We start from the raw sequence: 8,677 nt of genomic DNA on the forward strand, positions 1-8,677 counted from the left end.
TAGCCAGCACTCAGTCACCTAGTCATGAGGTAGGTTGGCTAGTTGGTTGGCCAGCACTCAGTCACCTAGTCACCAGGTTGGCTAGCATGTCCTTAGTCACCAGGCCAGCACCTAGTCACCATGCAAGCAGGTTGGCTGGTTGGCCAGCACTCAATCACCAGTCACCAGGCTGGCTGGTTGGCTTGCCAGCACTCAGTCACCAGTCACCAGGCAAGCAGGTTGGCCAACACTCAGTCACCTAGTCACCAGTCACCAGGCTGGCTGGCCAGCACTCAGTCACCTAGTCACCAGTCTGGCTGGCTGGTCAGCACTCAGTCACCTAGTCACCAGGTTGGCTGGTTGGCCAGCACTCAATCACCAGTCCAGTACGTAGTCACCAGGCAAGCAAGCTGGCTTGTTGGCCTGTACTCAGTCACCAATCACTAGTCACTTAGTAACGCAATCCAAATTTTGTTTTCAATGAAAATTTTGATGTCCATGTTATGTGTTTTATGATGCAAGCCGCATAATAAATTTTTCTCAAAATTAAATTTTTAATTTTTTAATAATAATTTTAATATTTTCTGCACTTTAAAAAATTATAATTAAATAATCCCTTGTCAGAAAATTCCAATTTTTTGTGGGAATTGTTTTTTAATTATTGAAAACGTCCCTAGGTATCTCAACTCGAAAATGTGCCCCTTATAATTGACGGAAGGGCACCACGAGGAGTGGAGCCCAAGGAATTGACGGAAGGGCACCATGAGGAGTGGAGCCTGCGGCTTAATTTGACTCAACACAGGGAAACTTACCAGGTCCATACATAGTAAGGATTGACAGACTGAGAGCTCTATCTTGATTCTATGGGTGGTGGTGCATGGTCATTCTTATTTGGTGGAGCGATTTGTCTGGTTAATTCCGTTAACGAACGAGACCTTACCCTGCTAAATAGCTATGTGGAGGTAACCCTCCAAGGCCAGCTTCTTAGAGGGACTATGGCCGCTTAGGCCATAGAAGTTTGAGGCAATAACAGGTTTGTGATTCCCTTAGTTTGAAATTTCATCGTGATGGGGATTGATCATTGCAATTGTTGGTCTTAAACGAGGAATTCCTAGTAAGCACGAGTCATCAGCTCGCGTTGACTACGTCTGTGCCCTTTGTACACACCGCCCGTCGCTCCTACCGATGGAATGGTTCAGTGAAGTGTTCGAATTGCAGCGACGTGGGCGTTCACTGCCCGCGACGTTGTGATAAGTCCACTGAACCTTATCATTTAGAGGAAGGAAAAGTCGTAACAAGGTTTCCGTAGGTGAACCTGTAGAAGGATCATTGTTGATGCCTTACATGTAGTCCAACACGTAAATCAGTTTGAACACACAACTCGGCCTAACTCCGGTTCGGAGGGGGACACCCAAGTGCGTTCTCCTCTGCGCTAAAACTCAAACCCCGACGTTGAATGCGTCATGGAATTAAAACTTTGTTATGTGCGCACCTACATGGAACCGGAGACGGTTTTCGTGCGGGTTGTGTTTTGACACATGAAATATAGAACGACTCTCGGCAACAGATATCTAGGCTCTTACATCGTTGAAGAACGTAGCAAAATGTGATACTTGGTGTGAATTGCAGAATCCCGTGAACCATCGAGTCTTTCAACGCAAGTTGCGCTCGATGCCATTAGGTTGAGGGCACGTCTGCCTGGGTGTCACATATCGAAGCCCATTGCCGATTTCCTACTCGTAGGTGTTGTGTTGGGTGAATGGTGACTTCCCGTGAGCTTCTCTGTCTCATGGTTGGTTGAAAATTGAGAACATGGTAGGGTGTGCCATGATAGATGGTGGTTGTGTGTTGCACGTGACCAATCATGCGCTGCCCTATTGAATTTTAGCCTCTTGTACCCATTTGCGCTTCCAAACGCTCGTGATGAGACCTCAAGTCAGGAGGGGATACCCGCAGAATTTAAGCATATCAATAAGCGGAGGAAAAGAAACTAACAAGGATTCCCTTAGTAACGGCGAGGGAACCGAGGTAAGCTCACTATAAGAATCGGTCGCCTTCGGCGTTCGAATTATAGTCTGGAGAAGCGTCCTTAGCGGCGAACCGGGCCCAAGTCCCCTGGAAGGGGGCGCCGAAGAGGGTGAGAGCTCCAATTTGCTCGTACCCTGTCGCACCACGAGGCGCTGTCGGCGAATCGGGTTGTTTGGGAATGCAGCCCCAATCGGGCGGTAAATTTCGTCGAAGGCTAAATATTGGCGAGAGACCGATACTGAACAAGTACCGCGAGGGAAAGATGAAAAGGACTTTGAAAAGAGAGTCAAAGAGTGCTTGAAATTGTCGGGAGGGAAGCGAATAGAGGCCGGTGATGTGTCTCGGTCGGATGTGGAACGGTTTGTGTCGGTCCGCCAATCGACTCGGGACATCGGTGGACCGACGCTAAAGTTAGAATAAAAGTCAACCCTTTTCAGTTTCGTTAGCTTTCACATTTGGGACTGCATCAGCTTCTAACACAACGGTAGAAAAAGACTCAGATGTTACCAATGGCTGGATATTTTTAGCACCACTCTCCAAGCTTGAAGACATTAGCTTTTGCCTCTCCCAACTATTAGATAGATGTGATTCCCTATCTTTTCCCTGGTGCAATTGAGCACCATTTAAAATCTCACTATCATTAGAGATATCATCACATTTGACTGAAAATCTCTTATTAGAGAAATTTCTGTTGAGTTCCTGATTCACATGAGAATAATTCTTTGCTCCACTCCAAGAATCACTTGAAATGGAACCACTTCTTGGCGAAACAGTTTCTCTACCCCCTCCTTCCAAACACAGTAGACCCTCTTGGTCTCATGAAGTTTTCTGCAGGCATAGAAATGAAATTATTACAAATTATAAGAAAATGAAGATACCAAACTATATATGAGTTTAAAATAAAATTATAAACTGTATTATTACTACCTTGTCTTTTATCCTCCATTTCATCTCCTTCATGAAACTCATAACTTGGATCCATCTTTGGATCCACATGTATTTTTGGAATTTCCTCCAATCTACGTTGTCGTTCTTCAGGGGTTTTCAAAAGCTACAATTTCTCTACACATTCTCGGAGCGTGATAGCAAGTAGGGATGGGAATAGTCTAGGCCGTCCGTCAGGGGCCTATGGCTTGGCCTACTTATGGCCTGGCCTGGCCTATTTAATAAAAAGGCTAGGTTCATGCCATTTTTAAAGCCTATTTATTTAAATAGGTCAGGCTCATGCTTATAAAAAAGCCTATTAGGCCTGACAGGCCGACCTATATATATTTTATTATTTATTAATATTATTATATTAATAATATTATTTCCTATTTTAAATTATATCAATTAAGCAATTACTCAGTAAGCATTCCATATTCAGTAGTTGTTCCATATTCGGTAACATTCCATATTTGGTAGTCATTTCATATTTGGTAGTTGTTCAATTAGTCAATCACTCAGTAGTCTTCCATATTTGTTTAAGAGGTAATAATGAGTGTGTTTGTTTCAAAAAAAAAATTTATTATTTGACATAAAAAATTATTTTATAGGGTTTAAAGATGTTTGTTTCATATTTTCTAAAAATTATTTTAAATATGCTTCCAGGCTAGGCCGGACTTTTAAAAAGGTCAGGTCAGGCCAAAAAAAAAGCCTATGATAGGTCGTAGGCTAGGCTTAGGCCTAAAAAATAAATCGTAGGCCAGGCTCAGGCCTTTCAAAGTCTGGCCTGGCCTAGCCTATTCCCACCCCTAATAGCAAGTTAAGGATCAACAGAAAAGAGTAATCAAGAGTTCATAATCAATTTCAATAATCACAAAAATCAGTAGGTTCAAATATGATAACCATAATACTCCCTTCATTCCTTTTTAATTGTCATTTTTGTAGAATTATTTTGTTTCTATTTATTTATTGTCTCAACGTTCGACGCAACATTAACTATTGGTGTCCATAATACCCTTAACTATTTATTGCAACGTGGAATGAGATAATAAATAGTTGAAGTATTAAAGGAAAAAAGGTATATTTCATCAAAAGTAATAATTTTTTTATTGTATTGGTACGTGTAAATAACCTTGAAAATATTAACAGAATAAACGAGTGGCAGATTTGAATAATTGTTAAATGTCACTACACATGATGCAAATAGGAATATGGACATTTGAATTAGATAACCATTAACAAATACTGGAAAATATATTTTAAATTTCAAGTTTAAATTAAGACATTAAATTATTTGGAAATGAAATGAGAAACATACCAATAAATTCAGTTTACAAACTAATTAAGACTATCAATCAAATTCCAAATTAACTTATTCAAAACAGTTTATATCATGAACAAGAGTTTCCTGAATACCATTTCTAGTCCTCCACAGATTTCAACCAAGGATGATCAATGAAAAAAATTTAACTACAGAAAGAATATAGTGTTTTCCCTCTACCACCAGTGATCACACTAACTAAATCAGACAGAAACACACTCTTAACTTCTTTCTATTTCTAATACTCTCAATTAAAAATATATCAGTCATAGCATTTCCTTTTCATTCTCAACATAAACACTCTTAAGACTCGTTAAATAGTAATTGAACTCATCAATCTGATTTCCTTTACATTTCTATTGAAGCCTTTACATCAAGAAAATTTCATCTGTCAATTGAAGGTAAGTTCCTCATATGTCCTATTAATTCCTTGAAATTTGAATACATCAATAAATCATAGTAAAAACAAACTGCAAGAAATTTGCAATTATAGAAAAATGCATAAGTCAAGATCTCAGGAGGAATGAAGTATGGAAAAACTACTCACATCTTTTACTCTAACGGCTTGAAGTGCAATAGCTTTGTCCTGAATGTCACCCTGCAAGAACAAATAAGTGTCCTCTTTACAAACTAAACATCTGATACCTGAAAGTACAATTTTATAGAACATATAATAAAATAATTACCACAGTCATCCGATTTATGAGGCCACATTTTATGCTTTGGCGGAGACACAATCATCCTAACAGAAAAATTAATCAAAATCTTGATGAAGGAAATACATTAATTTATAGCATAAGTTTAAATTGTATTTCCTGCAGAGTCAAATATGAGCAAAAATCTTAACTAATTTTATTATTTTTGATGTTATCATTTTGAAAATATCCTTCATTTAATGTTCTCCTAACCCCATTGAAAATCAAATAGAGAAAATGGCCATAAACACAATTGCTCATCACCAGAACCACCACCATCATCAACAAATCCAACATCACATTTCATCAAAACTTAAACAAACAAAAAAATAGCATATCACCATCAAAGAACCCTAACCCAAACTATCATCCTCAATATTATTTGTTTTAAAAATTAGTTTCATCCACATCATCACTAAAAATCAGAAAGCAGAACTTACAAGAAACCATAAATCTATATCCACTGTTTGAAATTGAAAACAAAAAAGAGAAAACGTCAAACAGAAATTCTAATCTTGGGAAAAAACGTGAACGGCTACATTGAGAGTGAACAACTACACTTACATTGAGAATCGACCACAGATGATAGCGCGACGACGACACTGAACGGCGACTCTGAGAGTGACGGTGACAAGTTCGAGAGGGTTACAGGTTCAAGAGGGGGACGGTGACGACTCTGAGAGTGACGGTGACAGGTTCGAGAGGGTCATAGGTTTGGCAGCGATACTCACAACATTGAAAGGAATGAGAATCAGTGTTGGGTTCTAAATATAGGGTTCAACGATGAGAAACTGTGAGAGAAAGGTTCAAAACGTAGGAGAAGGGTTCAAAACGTAGGGTACGTTGTATGTTATTAATTTTCTGATGGCTCAATCTGATTTTACAAATAATTTTAAAAAATTTAAAAATAACCAAGCGTCGACCAGTCTGACGCTACATATTAAAATAAAAATAAAAAATTAAATGAATAAATTACCGTCTGAATTATTTTAATTAGCGTCGGCTACTCCGACACTAATTATCAATTTTATTGGAAAACAATATTTATTGTCTTAGCGCCGGCTAAACCGACGCTACACTGGCGCTACTTAGCGTCGGAGTCGGGGGCCGACGCTAAAAATGGCAGCTAAAATGCAATTTTCTAGTAGTGTATGATTATTTACATTGACTGTTCATATAATTTGAGATATTGGTCGTTTATTTTAATTTCTATGCACTATGTTAATTAGTGAGAAGAACCATTATAGTTAGAGTATTAGTATTCTTAATGTACATATAAAGTGTTCGCAAAATGTCCTAAGTAAATATTAGTATTTAGACTTCAAAGTTAATGAGAAATTATTACTAGTTGTGTTATTATTCAAATGTCACCTTTAGATTTAATTGATAATTTATTATTGAGATATATGAACTGTATTTTTGTGTGGTTATGAAATTGAGATATATGAACACCAAGTTGAAGAATGTCTTCCTTATAGATATGGTCTAGTGGGCTGGTTGTTTTGTGTTTCCTGTTGAGTATCACTGTTGCCTTAACTGCCTTGCCAGTCATCTAGAATTGTTGAGTCAATTGAACTTCTTTGATTCCATTTCTCATTCTCATCAATCACTGCCTTTTCTTTGACAGGGCCATACAATTTATATGCACCAATTTAGTGATAACCTTTCAAGATCATTTTTCTACTTTTGTCTTGCAACTTTGTTCTTCTCTGAGCACTTGATTGTAACAAATTGCACCAAAAGTTCTCAAATTCCACTATTTTCAAGTACTATATTAATTCCTTGAAGCCTTTTTGTTGGGCAATTGTTGAGGATCAATAACTATCTCTAACTTAACAAACTTTATATTTGAATTACAAGATAACAATATCAAAATCTAGGTATCATTCGACCGATTGTGCAACTCTCAAAGATTCTTTTATAAGACTTAAAAGGTCTTTGAAGTCATAAAAAAGAGTGAGTATTTCATTCAAAATAACTTAAAATTAAGTGTATAAGTAAGTTAAAAAAATTGAGTCAAAAAAAGTATGTGAAAAAAGTTAAAGAATACAAATTGAAAATGTATATATTTGAACCCGAAGAGTCATCACAATTGAAATCGGAGATTTCTACACTGAAAAAAACAATATATCATCTTATGGCTACATTATATAAAAAGGATGCTCTTCGATCTACTTCTTTAATAAATACATGGCTAGCTCAAAGCTTTATATAGACTTAAGTCATTACATGATTTTTTGGGTCCACAACCACTACATAAGTTTTAAATTTGGTAATGAAGGACACTTATAATTGTAAGGGAGGCAGCTGAACTACATAAGTAAGAGTTTTGTTTTTGGATCATGTAAGTAAGAATTTTAAAAATATTGAAGCAACCCACGTACTAAAGGGGTGGATTAGGAGTTCAAGATTTAAATTTTTTTAATAAAGTTCTATTGAGTAAATGGCGTTGAAGGTTAAAACAATGTCTTTGGATTAAGGTGTTGATCGATAAATATAAAGTAGAAATTGGGGATTTAGAGGGGGTAGTTCGAGGGGGTCTGTGTGGTGGAAGGATATTTTTGCGAAAAGAGTTGGTATTGAAGATGAATGATTTGTAAATAATTGTTTAATATTATTGGGAAAGGGAGTAATATTTTGTTTTGGAAGGATCCATGATTGGTTGGTGAGGTTTTGTGTGAGAAATTTAGTAGGTTATTTCATTTGTCTTTGCAACAAAAGGAAAGTGTAGAGGTTATGTTAGAGATGTTGCGATTGGAGAGTGTTCAAGGATGGAGATGGCAAAGGCACTTGTTTGTGTGGGAGGAGAAATTGGTGAAGCAATGTAAGATTCTATTGGCTAATATTCATTTGTTGGATAATGTAGCAGATAAGTGGTCGTGGAATGATGTGCAAGGAGGATTCGGTTAAGGAGATGTATTTTGTGATACGGGAGGAGTTTGTTATTTGTGTCACCGCACCTCCACTTCAAGACTTAATGTGATTTTTTTTTTTGCCTAGTCAAAAGTATCATTATTTGTGTGGAGGTTATTTCAAAATAGATTGCCTACAAAGGATAATTTGTTATGCCGATAAATAATTTCTTTTGAAGATCAACAATGTGTAACAAGTTGCATGGAAGTTGAAATAAACTACCATTTGTTCTTTGTGTGCCCTCTAGTGTGTTCGTCAATTTTTAATTTCTTAAATTTTTTTATTTTTGATTTCAAATAAACTATTGTGAATCTTTCTAATCTTTAAATAATTTTTAACATTAATGCTAAGGACATATTTAACAACTTTCTTAACAAAATTTAGAATTTTGTTAACAAAAAATGAATTAAATAAGATTTTTTTAAAATTTTTTATACTTAAAAATTTATATTTAATTTGTCACTTGTTAAAAAACTATACTATTTAAAAAAAAAAAAAAAAAAACTCTTATAAAATCCTAAACATTACAGCAAACAATCATTTAAAAATTCTAAAAAAATACACTAATTGATTTAAAATCAGAGACTAAAAATAAAATAATAAAATTTCATAGGAACTAAAAATTATTTAACAAATCGTAAAATACAAAATTTAAATTATACAGAATTTATTTTATTTGATCCACCAAAGATTCACAATTTGCCACATATCTAAAAATGAATTGTTTCCCATATTCCACAAACCAAATATTCATCATATTTGATGGCAGACTTGTAAATTGAAAAATCAACTTATTTAAGTACTATCAAAATAAAAT

General features: G+C 35.9%; 1 non-coding gene across 1 annotated transcript; it reads left to right on the forward strand.

The window, feature by feature from the left end:
- The first annotated feature begins 1,531 nt into the window (after window positions 1-1,531).
- Window positions 1,532-1,687, forward strand: LOC113784089 (5.8S ribosomal RNA). The gene has a single exon (XR_003470127.1). It is a non-coding gene; the product is annotated as a 5.8S ribosomal RNA (ribosomal RNA).
- The last annotated feature ends 6,990 nt before the right edge of the window (window positions 1,688-8,677 follow it).

Source organism: Cicer arietinum, chromosome 3, assembly GCF_000331145.2.
Source record: "Cicer arietinum cultivar CDC Frontier isolate Library 1 chromosome 3, Cicar.CDCFrontier_v2.0, whole genome shotgun sequence".
Classification (NCBI taxonomy): Eukaryota; Viridiplantae; Streptophyta; class Magnoliopsida; order Fabales; family Fabaceae; genus Cicer; species Cicer arietinum.